Raw genomic sequence first — 17977 nt, 5'->3', positions numbered from 1 at the left:
TATGGTCCCAAAGTTGTGTAGTCACCACCTCTATCTGGTTCCAAAACACTGTCTGAAAAAGTAACCCTGTACCTAGTGAGCACGTACTCTCCATAAACCCCTTCACCCAGTCCTTCGAGAACCACCCATGTGCTTTCTGTCCTCATGGATCTCTCTCTTCTGGATACTTCGGGTAAGAGGAATCATACAGTAAGTGGCCTCTTGGATCTGGCTTCTTTCCCTTAAAACAACGTCTTGGAGGTTCACCAGGGAATATTATCAGGACTTCATTCCTTCTCACGACCAAATAATATTACATTGTATGGGTGTAATGCTTCTTGTTTATCCATTCGTCCACTGGTGAGCACTGGGTGGCTTCACCGTTTTGCTCTCGTGAACAGTACTGCTCTGAAGGGTCATGTGTAAATACTGATTCGAATGCCTGTTTCAGTTTTGGGGGTAGACACTGAAGAGCATAATCGCTGGGTTCCTTATTCATCTGATTTGAAAATGAATTAAAACATTTGCATGGACCCCTAAATGTATTGTGAGCCTAGGCGCTGCGCCTAGGTCCTGTGCCTGGTAAGACTAAGTGGACCTTGCCTTCTGTTGTTTCCGTCGGAGATGCTTCTCTTGCATCTTTGCTGCACCACGGGAGGGTACAAAATGTCCACTGGGAAGAACTAGTGTGACTTGCATAGGAGACGGGGCCCACTGAGTAAGATGGTGAGTGGATTATTCTCAATTTCCATCCCAGGGAGAAAGAAACTGATGGTGATAGTCATTCTGCACTCAGAGCAAAGAGCTGCTCTGCACATCTGTGTAATCAACTCGCTCTCTACCTCCCTCAGCTGGAGCCTGTCCCATCTCCCTGGCTCCTGGCACCAGGGTCCTCTTGCTTCTCACGCTCTCACCCCAGCTCCCAGCTTCCCCTTGGGGAGCCTGACTTGAACAGAAGAAAACTGATGCCTCTAGTCTTGGCTATGGCTCTGGTGGTGTCACTATAGATAGTAACATACAACAAATTTATTCTGACCTAATTATTCTTTTCAAGACACTGGGCTACTGGGGGCGCCTGGGTGGCTCAGTCAGTTAAGTGTCTGTCTTTGACTTGGGTCATGATTCCAGGATCCTGGGACCGAGCCCAGCACTGGGCTCTGTGCTCAGCGGGAAGCCTGCATCTCCCCCCATACCACTACCCTTACTTGTGTTCCCTCTCTCGCTGTCTCTCTCTGTCAAATAAATCAATAAAAATCTTAAAAAAAAAAAAAAGACATTGGGCTATTGGAAAGTCTCTAGTAAAATGTGAACTTTCTGAAGAAAGAAATTCCAAGAAGAATAAAGTGTAAATAAATAAAGTCTAATAGGGAGCGCGGTGAGCTCCCTCGCACTCGATCCTAGACCTCCAGGCTACTTTTGCAGGAACCTGGTGGTGGTAGCGGTGGAGGACAGACATGTTTTGTCTGAGCGTGGTTTTCTCTTTTGATATTATTTTTTATATATTATAGTTTCTTTATTTTCCTCCTCTTTGCTTCTTTTCTCTTGCATGCTAATTCAGCTAAAGACTAAAGGGGACTAGTACAGGGTTTTAATCAAAGCGGGTGAAGTACCTAAATCTACCAGCCTTCCCACCTAGACTCTCTTTGTCTTTCTGGCTGTTTGTCTGCATACCACGTGGTTAAGAGGAAGAGCCGGGACAGATCTGCCATTGCTTCATCAATACTTCCTTAGGCTGACATTTGTAACAAGAGAAGATTATAGTCAGAAAAAGTCCCTACCCAATTTTCTTAGGCAAACCCACAATATTTTCCATTCCCCCTTTTAATTACATCTGCTCTGTGGTTTGGGTAAGCAGACCACATTGCTTGCTGCCTAAATTATTTTCCAACTACCAAATTGCTCCGTCCCTGCACACATCCCTAGATCATCTCCTACATGTTTTCAGGCAAGCTGTCTTTTAGGACATTGAATTATATCCTCTGTTATGATATATAATCACAGTATCAATGTCTATACACCTTTTGTTATAAATATATGCTAATTATTTTTGTCTGTTTCAAGATTACTAAAGCAGTTCTTAGGCATTAAAGGATCCTGTCAAGAGAGTCAATATTGAACAGAAAATTGGTTGGGGAGAGAACAGAAGTTCCCATAGATTAGCCTTATAACTTTACACTCGCCATGATGCTTCTTAATATGTTTTTGACAGTTAGTAATTGGTGGATTCTCTCTGCTTCCCTTTGAATTACTTTGTGAAGTCAAATGGGTCATTATGAAGCCTAGATACTCAGTAATCTTATTTTATTTTATCATGTCAAAATTAGCTCCATTTGGAGATGTGCAAATTGTATTTGTCAGTACTTAGCAAATGTTTCACTGTGATGGAAAATTGCCTCTACTTTTGCCAAGAGCTCAAGATTATAATAAACACCACGGTGATACAGAATGGCTAATGGGTCTGGAAAACCTGAAGAAATGGGCCAAGACTTTCATGGATTTAAGGGGAAAAAATGCAAAGAGGAGAAAGAGTAAAAAGGCTTCCTGAATCCAAAATTCTGTGAATTTCCCCAAGACTCCCTATTTTATGAGAGAAGCTAGGCATAAAAGGTTTTCTTAGCCTGTTTGAGATTTTCCCCCCTCTTCTTAAGTTTTCCTTTGGTTCTCCATCTTCTCCATCTTTCGCTATGAATTATAAGTCTTGTTTCAATTTCAAATTTTGAACCTAGGATCTTAACTGTTTTAATTCTCAATTATAGGATCTATTTACCAAAATCACTCTGATGTCCCAGGAATGGGGAGGAAGACCTGAGAAGGTACCCTGTTCAACTAAAAAATAAAATCTAGGCTAGAAGTCTCCTGGCAGGAAGAGCTCTGGCCCTTTGCCTGGTGATTCTTGGAAACTTGGATGACGAAGGCACTTGTCTGTGGGAGCAGGTGTTCATGGGGCACCTAATGAAGATAACAAAGCAGAGCCTCTCAGGCCTTTTCCGGGGTTAATCAGCTCTCCCCATTGCCTGATGTTTTATTACCTTCTAAAGTTTCTTCTGGAAAGTCTCGCAAGAGGTGTTTTATGAACAAGTTGTAACTATTTTTATGGATTTTAGTGATTTAGACCAGATTCATGATCCACAACCACATTTGCCATTAGGAGCAATATAGACTTTATTTTTTCCAGATTTTGTGCCATGAATATCAATTTTTCCCTCCTTTGAGGAGCACTTAGGGATGACGTTTTAGGAGTTATTTTATGTGGTCCTTTACAACTGAGATGAAAATGAAAGGAGATGTTGAGATGTAAACTGACCTTTGGCTCTATTCGAAATCCTGGGAACTGGGAGTTCCTTTTGAGTGTTAAGTGCCGTAGGGGTGTGACAGAATGTTATGGGAGACTAGGAGAGGGTCATTGAGACCGGGATTGGGGCTTATGGAAGGCTTCCCAGCGGAGTGACAAAAGCTAGAGGTGGAAAGGGGCTGGAGAAGTAAGAAGGGCGAAGAAGACAGGACTCTGCCCGAGTCTGTGTTGGTCATCACTGTTTCCTCAGGGCTTAGCAGAAGACCCGCATAAGCATAATAGGTAGTCAGCAAAAAACTGATCTGTGATTGAGGAAAGGGATTTTAAGGTGCTGTCAGGCTTGCATGTAGGGAGAACTTAGCCCGATGCAAACATTCTGGGCAGCGGCAGACTTGTGGGAGGAAGAGCACGCAGGCAGGCAGTGCCTCCGATGGAAAGTTCTTGGGCTGCCTCCTCTCCGTTCAGCATCTGCATAATGTCACCAATGAGCAACATGGAAAGGAAAAACCGAAGAAGTGGGCTCTCACTGGGGGGTCTCCAAAGGGGAGTGGTGCTCCACAGAAGCAGCCCAGTCCTGGCGGGAGAGCAGATGAGCCTTGGCTGCAACTACCGGCCTGAGAAAAAGTGGCCGAGAGAGTTTGGGCAAAATGAAAATGAGCATTTGCGGATTGTCCTCATGAGCTAAGGTACTCTAAGGCCGGGGACGCCTGGGGGTCTCAGTCGCTGAAGCATCTGACTCTTGGTTCCAGCTCGGGTCATGATCTCAGGGTCGCGAGATCGAGCACTATCTCCGGCTCTGTGCTCCGTGCGGAGTCTACTTGGAGAGAATCTCTCTCTCTCTCTCTCTCCACCCATCTGTCCTCCTCGACCCCCCCATCTCGCTCTCTCATATAAATAAAAGTCTTAAAAAAAAGAAAGAAAGATAGTCTAAGGCCAGGTGGGGTTTTCTCTGAGCCTCTCTGCTCTGCTCTAAAGGGATAATGGGCTAAGTTGCCACTTTCTCCCTGTCAAAATACATTAGAAGCAGCCCTGCAGATTAACGTTGTCCTGAAAGCAAGAGGGAGAAAGAACTGCCAGGACACAGTGGTTCCCCTAACTTGGGCGAGTGTTTTTTTCTTTGTTGTTGTTTTTTGTTTTTGTTTTGGTTTTGCTTTTTTTGCAGTCAATAATGTGGCAGGGAAAATAAACAAAGGGGATAAAGATGTTTCATTCTTGACTTTTGTTGAGGATACTTGTAGAAGGGAAGCCTTCCTCCATTGACCGCCCGGAAGGATAAATTGCATATAAAGTGTTTCCAGCACAGTCTTTGCTCTGGTAGTTGTGTCACTGAAAGTAATTTGATAACTGCTGCTTTCTTTCCAGAACTAGAGCCCCTGTTCTGCCCTCTGTCAGGTCCCAAACAAGCCTGAGCGTTAGGAGGGTAACTGGGTGACAGTGGCCTGGGAGCCAAGAGGATGTGGAAGCCAAGAGGATCTCTTGTCCCACTCCCCAAAGTGGAAGGAGATGGTGCCACCAGAGAGTCTCAACACACTCTTGTCCCTCCAGAAAAAAGGCTTGGAAATTATTTTGATGCAAGGCTGCCACTGCCAATTGATATTTGGATCAATTGTAGCAAGGCATCCCCCTTGGCACATGCAGCCCCCTCCTGGACTCACGGCTTGGGAAGAGCCACTTGGGCTGGATTTTAGTCCCTACTTGTGCCCCTGTCTGGGAGCAACCAGCACAACTGTACATGGCGGCCATGACCCAAGGTACCCCTTAAACAATGCTTCTGTTCGTACTGTGAATTCGTACAGGAACCCCGGGCACGTTGTTCTTGGCACTGCGCCATTCTTCTTTCCCATTCCTTTTCTCTGTGCTCCTCTCCCTCTCTCCACCTGGGACCTTCAGGCTGGGCCCCCAACGTCTCAGCACATGATCCAAGTGTCCCCTCTTATACTTCTGATTCTTCCCTCGGCTTGGTTCCTTCATTACAAATTACGGATCCTCTGCCTCATTCCTCTGAGATCGGCTGAGGGGGCAGAACTTAATCGGGTTCATAAATTGTGGCTAAATTGTTAATGATTGATAATGTATTACTCTTCCATATAGAACCTGGATGAATCTTTTTGGATGCGCCACAGGATTTACATTTTAGTAGAGATCTTCAGGGCCTTAACCCCAAAGGGGATGGATGCTGTGAATTTCATGAACTAAGGTATGGCTGATGGGAAGATGCTTTAGGATGGAGTTTTCTTGCCTTTCTCAGGCACACTAGTAGGTAGTATCGCTAGATAAAACATGAATTCAGCTGATATCCTGACGTGGTGTTCAGAAGTGTGGGGCAAACTAGAGAAGCATACTTGCAAACTTTTTTTTTTTTTTAAATACTAATGATACTATTTTAACATTTGGTAGAATGCAACTATTATCTTCTTTCCTTGCTCTGGGTTTTTCTTCTTCCTTCTCAATGGCCTGGACATTCGCTGTACTTATTTAAATGTATTGTTTGGTAGAGTCCATTTATTTGCACCTTTGTCCAGGAACAACCAAAAAAGTCCTGGAGTAAATTAGCTTCAGTCATAGTTTTGTCCAGGAGCTCCCATCTCCAGGCCCTGGCAGCTCTTGCCTCCTGCCCCATTTCCCTGTAATCTTCATCGACTCTTGACTCATTGTATTTAAACAACAACAACAACAACAACAACAACAACAACAACTTGTTAATTAAAAAAAACTAAAACTTTTAAAAATTTATTTTAATTTTTGAAAAATTTAACTGAGATATAATTGACATATAATATATTCATGTCAGGTATACAATGTAATGATTTGATATTTGTATATATTGCACAATGACCATCACCTTAAGTCTAGTTAACTTCTGTCACTATTTATAGTTACAAATGTTTTTTCTCGTGATGAGCTCTTTCAAGATCTACTCTTAGCAACATTCAAGTAGGCAATACAGTATCGTTAACTATAGTCCCCATGCTGTACAAAATAGCACAAAAACTCTTTTGAAATGATCTTAAACTTGTGGAGGAGTTTCAAAAACCATTCAGAAAGTTCTCGAATACTCTTTATCCAGCTTCCACTAATGCTAACTTCTTATGTGACAAAAGTACAGTGATCCAACATAAAGACTTTGAGTTTTGCTCGTTTTTCCTGGAAAATCTGCTTCAGCATCCAACTGGGGATCTCACATCTTATTTCCATGTCCCATCTCCTTAGGCTCCTCCATCCTGGGATATCTCCTCAACCATTTTTGTGTCTCATGACCTTGACTTTTAAAGAGTACTGACTGGTTATTTTGTAAAACATCACTCCGCTTGAGTCTGTGTGATGTTTTCCTCTGATTAGACTGAGATGATGCATTTGTGTTAAGAATATCTCAGAAATGATAGGCTCTTTCAGTCCATTGCATTGTGGGTACACGAGTCAGGGTGTCATAATCCTGCAACGTTAATCTAACATGGTGTCATTTACATTTCTTCAGTGAAAAATTCACAATATCTCCCTTCATATTTAATAAAAATCTTGGGGGAGATAATTTGAGGCTGTATGAATACCTTATTTTTCCTCAAACCTTTGCCCACTAATTTTAGAAATCATCGGTTGATCTTGCCTGCAACAAGTATGATCATATGATTCTAATAGTAATTTCCTAGTTGCTTCATTCCATCTATATTTATTTGTTGACATTTTTCTGTAAAAAGAGCTGTCCTTCTCCATTGACTTATTCAATTATGTATTGGTATCATTTTGGACTCATGGACACTCATTACAATCCAATACTCTCATTATTTATTTTGTCATTTAAATTGTTCCTCTTTGGATATTGGAAGCCCTTTCAAGTCCTTTGATAGGCCTCCCTCATTATTTTGGAGCACTTCCCTACTTTCTGGCACCTTGAGATGTTACAGACTCATATTTTGTTTTCTCTATCGTAGTCCTGGAATTGATCATGTCTCCCGGAAGCCCTGGTTCCTTTATTGGAGAATGGTATTTGCAACCCAAGATCTGGGTGCTTAGATGTACGTATCATCCCTGGGATGTCGTCTCAGAAGACCAAGCTAGGAAATATGCCAATGCATTCATACACACTCATATATTTATTTCCTACTATATCAGAAATCCATCCATTTCTTTGGGTACATATTTAAAAACCACGAATTTCTACCAGTACCTCCAATTCCAACCCCAAATCTTGGGGTTCCTTTAGCCTCCCTTCTTTCCTGATACTGTTAACATTTTTCTCTGACAGTGAGAAAACTGGCTCTCATTTATCCACGATATATTTGCCTATTTCCTCAAGCCTGGCATAAAAATAGGAAGTTGTCACCCATCTGCTTCTTTCTCTTTCCTAGGAGTTTCCAGAAAAAGTTCCAAGATGGGTTCTTACTAGGTTGGTTCTATGCTCAACCTTGACCCATTTACCGTGGCCCAAGGAATGGAATGACCTGACGAGTCTGGCCTGAGCTACATGACCACTCCTGAGCATGGGTGGGGGTGACTGTCCATCTAAACCATGAATGTGAGTGTTCATGAGGGGTGGTTCCCAGAAAATTAGAGTCCAGTTATCAGAAGCTATCCGTTATCCACATTGGTTAAAATCACCAATGTCTGCTGCTTCCTCAAGTGGGACAGTAGTGCAGCGATGTCAGTACTGCGGGGTGTCAGGGGCGGGGGTGGGGGGTGAAGTGTAGGCACCCTGCAGACATGCAAATGCCTGTCAAAAGGTGAGGGGTTTTTGTTTTTAATTATGTACAGTTGATCTGAACAGGAATATTGCTCTAGTTTAGTAAGAATTATTACCAGGCTTGTTGGTTTGACCTAATTTAAGAAGAAACGAGAGAAACTTGATTAACATGATGCTTTTTGTCCAATTTCATGCAGAAATTCCATGACATGGCCTCGAGATTCTGCTTGCTTCCAACAGGCTACTCTACCCAGGACCTGAGAGGCTGCCACAAGGACGCCCCATGAGATAGGAGGGGCCAGTCGAGCCCTCTTGACCTGTTGCCTGCAGATTTCGAGATCACTTATTTATGTTGCTGATCAACAGCTATAACTTAAAGCTTCTAGACAGTAGAAAAACTTCAAAATTCAATCTGTTTTTGCAAAATTGGAAAGCCACAGGAAACGTATAAGTAAGATGGAGAGTTCTTTTGTTTGTTTTGTTTCATTTTGTTTTGTTTTAAAGGTACAGGGTTAATGACTGCCCTTTAGTCTTAGGCTGTGGATTTGTTCTAAGTCTTTCCTTCAGGCCAGGCCTCTTCAGGTTTTACTTGCTCTGGGCTCTGAAAAGAAACCAGCGGTTGTCCTGAGCTTGAGAGAGAGAGAGAGAACCAGTGTTCTAGGGACAAACGTGGAGCTGTTAGCCTCATTCTAGGCAGCGCTGATATTTTCCTTGGTGAGCTTGGTAGCCAGGCTGCTCCCACTTTTACTGCCTTTTGTCTTATTTATACTTCATTTGCATAGAAACTTCTTTAATGAAACATTGCACTTCATTAATGGAACATGCTGTTAAAAATCACATTTTAACAAGCCTATCTCCCAGCCTCTCTCTAAAAGTCAACTGTCTCTTTAAAGGAGCTTGGCCCTTTTTCTCTTCTGAGTTGTTAGACTGTTCCTACCCTAGAATACAAGTTTTTATGCAGCTACCCCGTGGCTTAGTCACAGTGCAAAAACAACATTGCTAATCTGAACAATCTACATGGATGACAACTCATTGAAATAACTATCAATTAACAGCGTAATTGTCATTTGTATGCTGCCAACATTAAAATAGGCAATTGTTACTTCTATGGGGCTTTTGTGTTTTTTTCCCCCCTTCTCTTCACAGGGTGTGGATATAGGGCAGGGACCTGGGTTGAAAACTTCAAATGGGGTGCCTGGGTGGCTCAGTCATTAAGTGTCTGCCTTCGGCTCAGGTCATGATCCCAGGGTGCTAGGATTGAGACCCGCATAGGGCTCCCTGTGCAGTGGGGAGCCTGCTTCTCCCTCTCCTACTCCCCGTGCTTGTGTTCCTGCTCTTGCTGTGTTTCTGTCAAATAAAGGAATAAAATCTTCAAAAAAAAAAAAAAGAAAAAAAGAAAACTTTAAACTGATGTCTGAGTTGCTTGTTGTATGAATCATTAGATCATCTTTCTTTTTTTTTTTAAAGATTTTATTTATTTATATGACAGAGAGAGAGATCACAAGAAGGCAGAGAGGCAGGCAGAGAGAGAGGGGAAGCAGGTTCTCTGCTGAGCAGAGAGCCTGATGTGGGGTTCGATCCCAGGACCCTGAGATCATGACCTGAGCCGAAGGCAGAGGCTTAACCCACTGAGCCACCCAGGTGTCCCTGGATCATCTTTCTTACAGTTGTTGTGAAGTAAAACAGTGGTGCTAGTCATAAAATTTTACGCCAAGCTTGGCAGGTCTACCTTGGTTTGGTTCTGAAATCTCTATGGCATCCAATGCGTTGCCAGGGCTGTATTTCCTCTAATCAGGGGCGACTATAGACAGGGCATAACACATGAGTTTTCTCCCATTTTGTTCCAACAAGTTCATGCCCAAGAAAACCCGGCCTCTGTATGAAGACAGAGTCTGCTCTTGCTAATGCAGCTGATAAGAATTTAGCCGAGCATCCTCAGGATAATGACCTCCATGTTTTCCTATCTACGCTATTGCCACCTAGAGACCCGAGCCTCTATAAGTGAGTGGGCAAAAATAGCGGAAGGAAAAGAATCAGGATGTGGTGGAGGCAGGACACTGTGTGCATCAAAAGTGCCACGACCACCTTCCATGGGTGGCTTCTGTCTCTTGGCAGAAAACTGGTGTCAGGGTACAACCAGGTTCCTGGTCACGCAGAAACACCGTCAGGAAGGACTGCCTAAAAGTAAGACTCCAGCTTGTGTTTGGGTGCAAATCCCTTCATGGGGAAGCGTGTTCTAGCAAAGCTCTGGAACTCACTGAAATCGAAATTAGGAACATCCATCCAACGGCTCTTTTGCACTGGGCCAATTGATCTGCACTTCATCACCTGGTACGTCTCTATTTGCAGACCAAAGTTTGACTGGAACTTGCAACAAGTACTCAGTCCCTCCGTGGGAGCACCATAGAAGAGCAGAGACCCCGGCTTCTGAGCCAGACGCCAGGTATTGGAATAGCAGAACTTTCTGCTTCTGCCAGGGGATAACCAGGTTCCTTTCTTGGGTCGCTGACTTCTTACCAGTGACTCGCTGAGAATCCTTCCGCTTTGCAGGGTTGTTTCCTCGCTTAGGGGCACTGATAGTGCTTATAACAGCCGGTTGCCATTAAAGAGACGGTGACAGAGACGCTTTTACTGACCTAAAAATAATTTAAGTTAACAAAGTAGCTTTGCTACTTTGATCTTAATGGAAGGGAATTTAAATTCTTAAATTTCTAAAAAGAATCATCAATGAGTGTTTGCATTGTAGCACCCACTTCTGAAATTCAGTGGGCTCTTACTGTTACTACTACGCATAATCACTTCATTAGTCATCGACTTCTGAACCAAGCCTTTCTGCGCAGCTGGATAGGTGCTGTTTTAAGGGAGCCAATTCTGCAAAACGACTGTGCAGGGTACAGATGGCACTGAGTAACGTTGTATAGTAAATATTCTTTGTCTTTTCCTCCTGGTTACATCATTTGATTGTTTGTAGTATATTTAGCATTCCAAAGACAGCAAGAACTCTTTTTAACAATCACATCTTGGAGGAGACAGAGCTCTGCTTTTTCTGCCCATTGGCTTATGATGGAGTGGGGGGCAGGGAGGGCACTTTCTAGGTGCCAAAGAACAAGGTTTCCATTTATTTAATAGTTTGTATATTTTTCTTCTCTAGATGCTTCCCCTGCCCCAGCTGGTGGTTGTGCTTGTCACTGACTACTTGGGTGATTCCTGCCGTTTGTATGCTTCTCCGGCTGTGTGGGAGACACACTTCACCTTGTGGCTCCGTTCTACAAAGGTTCCGTTTGCCGCCTGGAAGAGCAGTCGACTGTGCCGATCGGGAACGTCTCATCGCACCCCTTTTCCACGCCATCTGTCTGACCTGGACCCATTCCAAACACTATGGCTTTGCTGGCAGAATGGTCTTCCTGCTACAGAAGTTTTGTAATCTGCTAATTGACAGGGTAAGGAAAATTTGTATTTGGGTTACAGCTGAAAAGTTGAATGTTTCTTTGATGGGGCATTAAATACTGACATATGCTGCATTGGTTTTTGATTTTAGGCATCCCGTTTGTGCGCGATCACGCACTCTCCCCTGTGTTCTCTGCCTCATTGAGAATATGGCATCCTTTGGAGAAGAACACCGATATGATCTACCAGAGAATTATCCTCTACTTAGTTTACTCATTAAGCAATGATTTTATTATTATTATCTCTTTGTAGCATGAGACAGATGGCAAAGAAGGAGTTTGCTTTGCTGAACGAGATGCAGTGTTGGGCATAGCAAATCTCCCGCATGGTTAGTATCTTGGGTCATCATTCTGCCTAAAGAATGTCTTTGCTTTTGTACAAGGAGTGGTCCTACACTCCCCTTTTAATTTTAATGCAAAATTGTTATCAGTCCTTTGTGCACAGAGGCTAAGGGGAGAAGAATCTGAGAGAAGGCAATACCATTAAAATCATGCTGTTCAAGTTCACATTTGTGGTCGTACTGATCTTGAAATCTTGGTGTGAGCAAACCCTGCGTCGACAAAGGTGGTTGTGCGCAGTGATCAGACCCATGTCCCTAAAGCACGATCCTCTCTACACAAGAGCTACAGGCCCATGTTAGGGGCAGTGCACGAATGTGGGATGATCCTGAGACTCTGGCCTCCCCAAGCCTCTCTCTCATATACCCCTCCACCTGCGCTAAGCAACACTCGGCTTGGGGAAAGATGAGAATGAAAGAGGATTTCTTCCCTACCTTTGAAAACTTCAAAGAAATTGTTCCCAGTCTGGTTCTGATGATCCCCGTCTCAGTGCAAAGCATGCAGGAAGATCTGAAATCTGCGGACTGATCAGAAATTGTTTTTTGGAAATTCGGATTTAATCCCATGAGCCAAATGATCACTACCAACAGCGATCCAGGAAAACCCAAGTCCACAGCAAATTTTAATTTGGCAAATGCATAAAATGTTCAAAAGAGCAGAGGTCTCATTTACATTCCTCCTGCTCATATGGGATTTTCTTCCCTATTAGTAATTAAAGGGTGCATGTTCTAGAGTGCAACTATATCACATAATAGCCATCGGGGACACACTAACAACTTCCTTGAAGTAACGCACACTAGGGTGTTTATGGTTCAATGTCACATAGACTCTCTTTGATCTAAATTAGGATTCATTGGCAAACTCGCAATAGGCTCCACATGTACCCCTCTCAACCTCTTTCTTTTAATCATGGAAATTAGAGATGGAAAATACCCATTAAGTCACTTAGTCCACTTTCCTGCCAGGGTAGGGCTTGGTGCAGCTTCAATTTAAAGGTCTCAGGGGATAGGCAGGCTCCTGATTTTATATTTTTCCTTTTTCACTTAAAATTCAGAGAGGGGCAAAAACATAAAACAGAGGAAGAGATTTCCTCCCCTCCCCCACCCCACGCACTTGGAGGTAATGTTGGTGTATGAGTGAAGGTGCTCATGGGGTGTCCAGCTTTCTGGAAACCACACCTTTTGCTGTGGCAATTTCATTACTCATAAGCTACAGTTAAATTCAACTGCCGTCCCCAACATGTTTTACTCCAGCTCGATGGAGCTATGCAGATTCCTGGACTTTTTCTGTCAACTAGAGCAAACAAGCACCCCTGGTTTGGTGGGGGCAGTGAGGCCCAGGAAAGGAGAAGCTACCTGTTTTCAGGTTTCTGGTGGTTTCGTTACAAAGCGCCCGGGCCCTCCTGGTTAGAGTGTGACATCACGGACATAGCGTGAGCTCATGAATGGAATATTGCCTGTGTTATTCTGGTGAGTGACCCGTGGAGGTATACTTTTATACTTTGAGCATTTGGCATCTGAGAGATGAGAAATGTGTGCTATTGCACAATGAATTCTGTCCCTGACTTGTGGTCAGCACCAGAAGACCGGCGCTCAGCGTCTGCCCCCAGCTCTGGCTGATGAAGTTAATTCCACGGGAAAGCAGCAAAATCGCGGGGACCACCTCTCCCAACATCTCTCTCTGAGTCACAGGGAAGTGGCTGAAACTTCCAGAAGGAGCCGAGGCCCGTGAGGACTTTACCATTTAGGGTTTGTTTCAGAGGCCTGTCGTAATCTGCCACCATCACCAGCGAGCTTGCGTTAAACTCAGGAAAGTCTGATAAGTGAGTCTTTCAAATCTGGAGGCAGATGATTCACATAAGGTGGAAGTCTCTTCCATCCAAATTCACTGCAAGTTTCATTAAATACTTAACTCTCCTAATGCGGTTGAAGGAGGATCAGGTTTGCAAAACCCTATGTACAACCGTGTCTTAGGAAGACCCCTATTGTGGTTTCTATTAGGCAGAAAATGTTTGCCTTTTGGGAGGACTGTATTAACTACACATTCACAGAGACATTTTCCAGGGCTTCTACAAAGGACAATGTATTCCTGGGATGATTCTTACCTCTGAGTGGTAATTGACAATGGGTCTTTGAATGGGGGGGAAAAAAAAGACCAGAATTAGTTACAAGTTGATGGTCTAGACTGACAATTCTCCTGAATGCAGTGCTAATTCTGAATCCTGCTTTGCTAATGAAATTTGCAAATTTTAAAGCGGATTATGGCAAAGGCTGCTTGCTGTTCTCCTAAACTCCATATTCCCAGACATTTAATGCCCCCAGGGAAAGGTGGTGAGAGTAGGGGAATGACACGGAGCCCTTTGCTGTGTGTGCCTAAGGGACGCCACCCCTCACAGGGTCCTGTACCATCAGCCTGGAGAATGGACATGGTCTTGCAGATCACAGAGACGAAGACCCCTCCTGGGAGTGACTGAAGGTGGCCGAGTCCCAGAGAATTTCGTGGAGCTGCCTCTGGACTTCCAGACTCTAGAACCTCCCTCTAGATTTCTTTTAGAGGAAAGAATCAAATGTGGTGTGTGTTTGTTTGTCTGTTTTTAAAAGATTAGTCTTTATTTTTTTAAAGATTTTATTTATTTATTTGAGAGAGAAAAAGTGTAAGAGAGTGCATGAGAGGGAGAGATCAAAGGGAGAGCGGAGTCCCCGCAGAGCTGGGAACACCCCCCCACCCACCCCCCCCCCCACGCCCGGCCCCCCCCCCCCCCCCCCCCCCCCCGCCGAATGCAGGGCTCAATCCCAGTACTCTGGGATCATGACCTGAGCAGAAGGCAATCATTCAACCAACTGAACCACCCAGGCACCCAAAACCCTAGTGTTTAAAGTTGCTGTTTTTTGGGGGCTCCTGGGTGGCTCAGTTGGCTGCCTTTGGTTCAGATCATGATCCCAGGGTACTAGGATCGAGCCCCGAATCAGGATCCCTGCTCAGTGAGGAGTCTGCTTCTCTTTCTTCCTCTGTCCCTCCTCCTGCTTGTGCAAGCATTCTCTCTCTCTCTCAAATCAATAAATAAAATCTTTTTTAAATATATATATAAAGTCACTGTTTTCTGAGGATTTCTGTCACCAAACCCAATTCTGATTGGTAAATACTTAATGTCTTGTCAAAGTCTAAGTATTTCCATTTTAATTGATAGTGAATGCCAGCAGACCATGACCTTGAAATGTCTGGAGACATAGGTATATGGAATAATCCAAAGGTCATTTCCAAATCTATAGATACCCCAATGCATGATTAGCTAAAGTAACAGAATGGACATTGAGAAATGTTCTCGCACCATTCCTTGTAGCCATCTTGTTCATGACATGTAGGAAGGCACACTCTAGTTCTATAAAGAATTTAAGGGACCAGAAATAACGGTTAGTAGAAACAAAAATAGAGTGACTGAGAGGAAAACACGTGAGTAGGAGGTCAGGACCAGGATAAGAGAAAATGGGATGGAGGGGAGAGATAGACCCGATTCCAGAGGGGTGTGCATCAGATCAATTGTGGGACTGAAAGAACCCACATTAGAATGTTCGGTTAGAGTCATTTTTCATCTTAAAATGAGAAGCATTACGGTTTAGTAATAGCTAACATGCGCGCGTCATGTGGGTCCCTCAACCGACCCATGGCACTTCTGGAAAGTGTCCTGAGGCACGTTATGGGCACACGTCCCACCCCCAGAGGCCGCAGAGCCCCCTCACTGGCTGGGTTGCTTCTGGAAGACTATGGCATCGTGCCGTGATATGGATTCTGGTTTAAATTACCTGTGTTTAAGTTAAGTCACTGAAGAAGGAGAGTAACTTAAAAATATTCCTGCAAAGAAACTGCTGGGTTGGCCTATCCTGCTAGTATCACCTTCAAGCCAAGAAGAAAATGGCCCAGCTGATGCTTCTCCTGGTGGCTGGCCAAGCTCTTTGTCGACCTCGTTAACTGTCAGTATAATGACAGTCCAGTCTAGTCAGGGCTCGAGTTAGCCTCCTCTTCCAGAAGAGGCTAAGGCAATTTCAAAATCATTAGAAGACACTTTGAAATATGGATTTATATCCTTAGGCATTAACAATGTACTTTGGCCCCTGTGTGTATTGTGCTTTAAAATATCAGGTCATATAAAACATTTTTAAAAAATCAGGTAATACTATATAATCAGGTACATGCATATAATTTATAAATAAGGAAATAAATATACATCACCCAGGGGATTGTCCTTAAAATTTTCCCTAAGGTGATGGTGAGATGACAAAAGTTTTGCAGCCCCTTGTGTAGAATAAAAAGGCCCATACCTTCAATTTCAAGTTTGACTCCGAGCTTCCTAGAAGCTTTAAAAAGTGAGAGGGAGATAGGAAAAGAGATGGAGAGATAGGACATAAATTTTATGCTCAGAAATGACAAAACATACTATTTCCTCAAGATAAGTAAAATTTATTTGAGCTTTAAAAAAAAAAGGAAGTTTTTTATGGGTTTTTTCCTATGGGGGCTGGGTGATACAGCGGACAATATCATCCAATTTTTTTTCCTACTGCAGAGGCTGTAAGAGTTTCCTTTAACTGCTTCACAGAAGATTTTTGCTAAATGTAGGCAGCAAAATATCTAAATGCAACTTAATGGAAGAAATTCAGCAAGGGAGGGGAATGACATAACACGGGTATTTGGCTTTCTAGTGGTCCGTCTAAATGTAAGAATGGAACCTAGCATAAGCTATCTTTCCACAAATGTGACTCCATCCCATGGGAGTTTGGGTTGGAGCAGGCTGGCAGTCAGGCTGACCTTGGGTTCCCTGATGAAGGCTGGAGTGCCAGTTACGCGTGGGACTAGTTGGGGAGGATCAGCACACTTGGGAAATTACGTAGTTAGGGCTATCTATTTGAGAAAACAGAGTTCACGGGGGTGCCTGACTTGCTGGAGAACCATCCTGCCTGTGCCAAGAGGGTGGTACCAAGGGCAAAGCCATGTTTGTTAAACTGGGCCCTAGCTCGCAGGGCATGAACACCCATGGGTATGTTTTTCTTCTGTTCCCATGATTCTTGCGTCCCCTGTGTGGGCAGCCAGATGGAAAATTTCCCCACCCATGACCTTGATCAGATTTCAGGCAGCGGGACTCTTTAACGCTTTTAAGATCTCAGGGAATGCTCTCCCTCCACTCTGACCTGGGTGTTTCTTAAACAGTTATCAGCAGGCCAGAAGCAGGAGTCCCAGGACCAGACTACAGAATTCTGAATTGCTGGCTTTACCTCATACTCTGAGATCTGGGCAATTTAGATCAGCTCTATGTGCCTCAGGTTTCTCATTTCAAAAACAAATAAACCAGCAAACAAAGGATGAGAAGACCATCTCATCACAATGAGAATTAAATGAGTGAATATGTGTAAAACACTTAGGACAGTGCCTTGGACTTACCAAGGGCCCAATAAATGTTAGTGTTCACTATGATGAGCAAAGCGGACAGAGATACAAAGAAATGATGGGTCCTGGAGTCAGGCTTTCTGGAGTCAAGTCTGGACTCTTGCACGTACTGGTGTGGTCCCCTTAGCTCCCCTTTTGTGGCCCGCCCCCGATGCTTGGGGTTGCTGTATGGGGTACAGCCACCAGCAGGAGGACAGGTGCTCGCCCACAGTAGGCACTCCTTGAGTGTCACCACTGTGAATGCTGAGCCCACAGGTGGGATCTTTGCAGTGCAAATATTTAACTTTTGGGTGAATTTTGCATCCAAATAGCCCAGTTCTCACTGTTACCCTGTCACTATTGACTAAGGGTTTGATGTTTTGGCTTAAAATTCAAACCAGGGTCCCTTACACTTTTGCTTGGCATCTGTACGGGTGATGGAGCTTCCTCTTGTTGGGCTCTGACTTCTTTACATCTGTGCCAGGGTACGGCATAAATGACATGTACATATCAGTCCGTGTCTTCCTTGACAAATTTATATCCCATAATTCGGTTGTCTCTAAAGCTGCAAAATTGTGATTTGTTTTCACTGTATTCTCCTGGGACTCCCAGCAACATTGCAAACCTCAGAGCTTCCTGTGGACCTCCCTCCCCCCCCCCCCCCCCCCCCCCCCCCCCCCCCCCCCCCCGCCCTCCCCCCCCCTCCCCCTCCCTCCCCCTCCCTCCTCTGTTCTCCCTTCCCCCTGCTCCCTCCTCACCTCTCTCCCCTTTCCCTCGCTCCCTGGAGGAGGCCATTTTCTCCGAAGTTGCCCAAACTGTGAGGCTCTC

General features: G+C 44.1%; 1 long non-coding RNA gene across 1 annotated transcript; it reads left to right on the top strand.

Annotated features, from left to right (window-relative positions):
- Positions 1 to 10301: 10301 nt before the first annotated feature.
- LOC132013002 (uncharacterized) lies at positions 10302 to 11902 on the top strand. Its single transcript, XR_009402835.1, has 3 exons — positions 10302 to 10392; positions 11101 to 11389; positions 11488 to 11902. It is a non-coding gene; the product is annotated as an uncharacterized LOC132013002 (long non-coding RNA).
- Positions 11903 to 17977: the final 6075 nt, after the last annotated feature.

Source organism: Mustela nigripes, chromosome 3 (genome assembly GCF_022355385.1).
Source record: "Mustela nigripes isolate SB6536 chromosome 3, MUSNIG.SB6536, whole genome shotgun sequence".
In the NCBI taxonomy this organism is placed as follows: domain Eukaryota; kingdom Metazoa; phylum Chordata; class Mammalia; order Carnivora; family Mustelidae; genus Mustela; species Mustela nigripes.
Note: the sequence above shows the minus strand (reverse complement) of the source record. Positions and strands in the feature narration are given on the sequence as shown.